General features: G+C 51.5%; 1 protein-coding gene across 1 annotated transcript in view; it reads right to left on the bottom strand.

The window, feature by feature from the left end:
* Positions 1–1,848, bottom strand: part of SLC25A22 (solute carrier family 25 member 22) — a 100,649-nt gene extending 98,801 nt beyond the window's left edge. The window contains exon 1 of the mRNA XM_019519787.1: positions 1,698–1,848. The gene's annotated coding sequence lies outside the window, so the exon portion shown is untranslated. The remainder of the gene's footprint in view (positions 1–1,697) is intronic.
* Between the last annotated feature and the right edge of the window lie 591 nt (positions 1,849–2,439).

Here is a 2,439-nt window from a genome sequence, read left to right as displayed (position 1 = left end):
CCCCCCCCCCCGGCTTCATGTTTTTCAGGGTGAGGGCAGTGTCCCCCCCTCACTTCATGTTTTGGGGGGTGAGGGCACTGCCCCCCAGGCCCAAGCATGAGCCCCGTGCTTCCCTTCGCCAGGGCAACAGGGTGCCATTGTGGCTGGTGGCTCTCTGGGGGCTTCCACACAGCGGGTTTTGAATCCCACAAAGCAGCTGCCAAGAATGGGAGGATTTGTCCAAGGGGCAGGCTCAGCCATAGAATCATAACAGATTCGGGTCATCTAGTCCAACTGCTTACTCAGAGCAGCACCATCCCCACCTATGTCACTTCAGTCAAGGCTTTGCCCACCTGGCTCTTAAAAACCTCCAAGGATGGAGATTCCACAGCCTCTCCGGGCAACCGTTGCTACCCTTGCACACATAGAGCGGGAAAGGTAGCTCTGCCCTGAAGAGCTTACAGACTAAACAGGTGACAGATAGAAACAGAGGGGGCTTGATTATCTCCATGTGGCAGACAGGGAAATAGAGGTACAGCAGGATCAAGTGATTTGCCAAAGATCTCGTGGGAAATCAGTGGCAAGGTTGGAAACTGAACCTACTTCTCCGGCACCCTATTCCGGTGTGGAGGACGTAAGAGCATCCTCCTTAAATCAGAAAAAACAAAAAAGCCTGTGCCTATGAGAAGTATCCTGGCTGATCATCAGAGCAGGGACAGGGAGACTGCAGACCTGTGTTGTGCTAATCCTGCCTCAATAGTTCACTCACTGAGCTGGTGTTATGCTCTGCCATCTGCAGGTGCTGCCAGGAAGATCCCCTCCAGCTTTGTCAAGTGCTTGGGGATCCATAGGTGGAGGATGCTTTGGAGCATCAAGTCTCATAGTTTTATTTGGTGATGAAGAATCCAGGGACCAGAAGGGGCATGGAGACCGGATTTAGCTTCCTTTCCAAAGAGTGTCCCTCCCAAGGCAGGGATGCAGCAGGTTTGCAGAGCTGGGTAAGGAGAGTTTCTCCTAAGGGATAAAATTGCCCCAACCAGGCACTGTTCATAAGCCAAAATCCTGCAAGTTTGCCCTACAAGGACAAACCCTTTGCAAAGCCCCACTGGGACTTTCTCTGGGCACAGGGATCTGCCCATAGGTGACAGCTGGGTGGATCACAGCCAAAGAGTTCAGGACACCACATGCTCCCCTCCCAATGAGCTCTATGCTCTTGAGCGGGACTGGTGACATCACCATGAACTGTTTTCCCCTGCAGGGCAAATCCAGTGCATCACTAGCTTTTGCCAGTTCATCACGAGGTCATGACATGGAAGAACCACTTTCCCCTGCAGCATCATTGGGGCACTACACAGCAGCAGCACAGAGAAGCAACCTGGCATTGCAACCCTGGCCTGGCCATACTGTACCTGTCCTGAACGATCATCTGTAAGACCTTCAAGCCACAGAGGACCAACCCCTGAAAGAGGCAGAACTGGATCAGAGAGATCCACTCCAAAACTGAGGCTGTAGCTGATACCAGTGCCATTATAGCATGGGGTGAATGGCAGCTCACCCACGTGTAGCAGCCACAGCCCAGGCAGTAACTTTGGGGAGTGACGAGAAATAACGAACATCCTCCCAGCAGTCACATGACACAGCCTGCCTGAAGAACACTAAACAAATACATGTGCCTGTGCGCGCGCACATACAAACACAGAGAGAGAGAGGCCCCTTACCTGGAAGTTGGCCTTCCTTTTCCATTCAGCAGAAGCCACCCAACGAGATGGCAGGGGCACCTGCAGGGGAGGGTTCACTCATGTGAAACAGCTACTGCTGCTTGATCATTTCTATACTTTCCCTCTGATAAAAATACCGCACAGCACACCCGTGGCTTCATCGGGAGGAGTCATACTGAAACTAGCTTGATCTGACCTTCCAGAGTCAGAGCGTATCAGACTTTGGTGACATTCAGACTTCCTGGAGAGGAGGGGAAGGGTGGGGGAATCAATCACGTGGCTTGCTCAAATCCCTGCAGCAGTGCTGGGCATCATCATCAGTAAGGCTAGATACCTGCATCATTGTTTGATGAGTCATTGGCATGCACTCTTGCCACAAAGCATCCTTTCTGGCTAGAAAGTAGTAATAAGATTAAGGTATGCTGAGGCAGCAGGGCATGAGGGGCAGGGGGAAGTGTCACATGCTCTTCAGCACCTGCATAACTATTACTGAAGTAGCCAGGGCTGAATGCTGTGGCATGGAGAAACTTACGGCAGGTGCTTTGGGGAGCACTTAGTTTCTTGCTACAGAAAGCCAGCAGTCTGTAAGCATCACAAGGTTTGATATCAACTGCTTGCAGGTAAAATGCTGAAAGGATGATTGCAGAGAGAACTGAAAGCATTACAAGAAGCTGAGATGCAGCAAAGAAGCCCTATTGCTGTCTCTTTCACCAGTGCAGCTCCCCTTGGTACATTCAATCTA

The sequence above is a fragment of the Gavialis gangeticus genome, unplaced genomic scaffold (genome assembly GCF_001723915.1).
Source record: "Gavialis gangeticus isolate Ggan-Ray unplaced genomic scaffold, GavGan_comp1, whole genome shotgun sequence".
In the NCBI taxonomy this organism is placed as follows: domain Eukaryota; kingdom Metazoa; phylum Chordata; order Crocodylia; family Gavialidae; genus Gavialis; species Gavialis gangeticus.
This window is presented reverse-complemented; position numbering and strand designations above follow the sequence as displayed.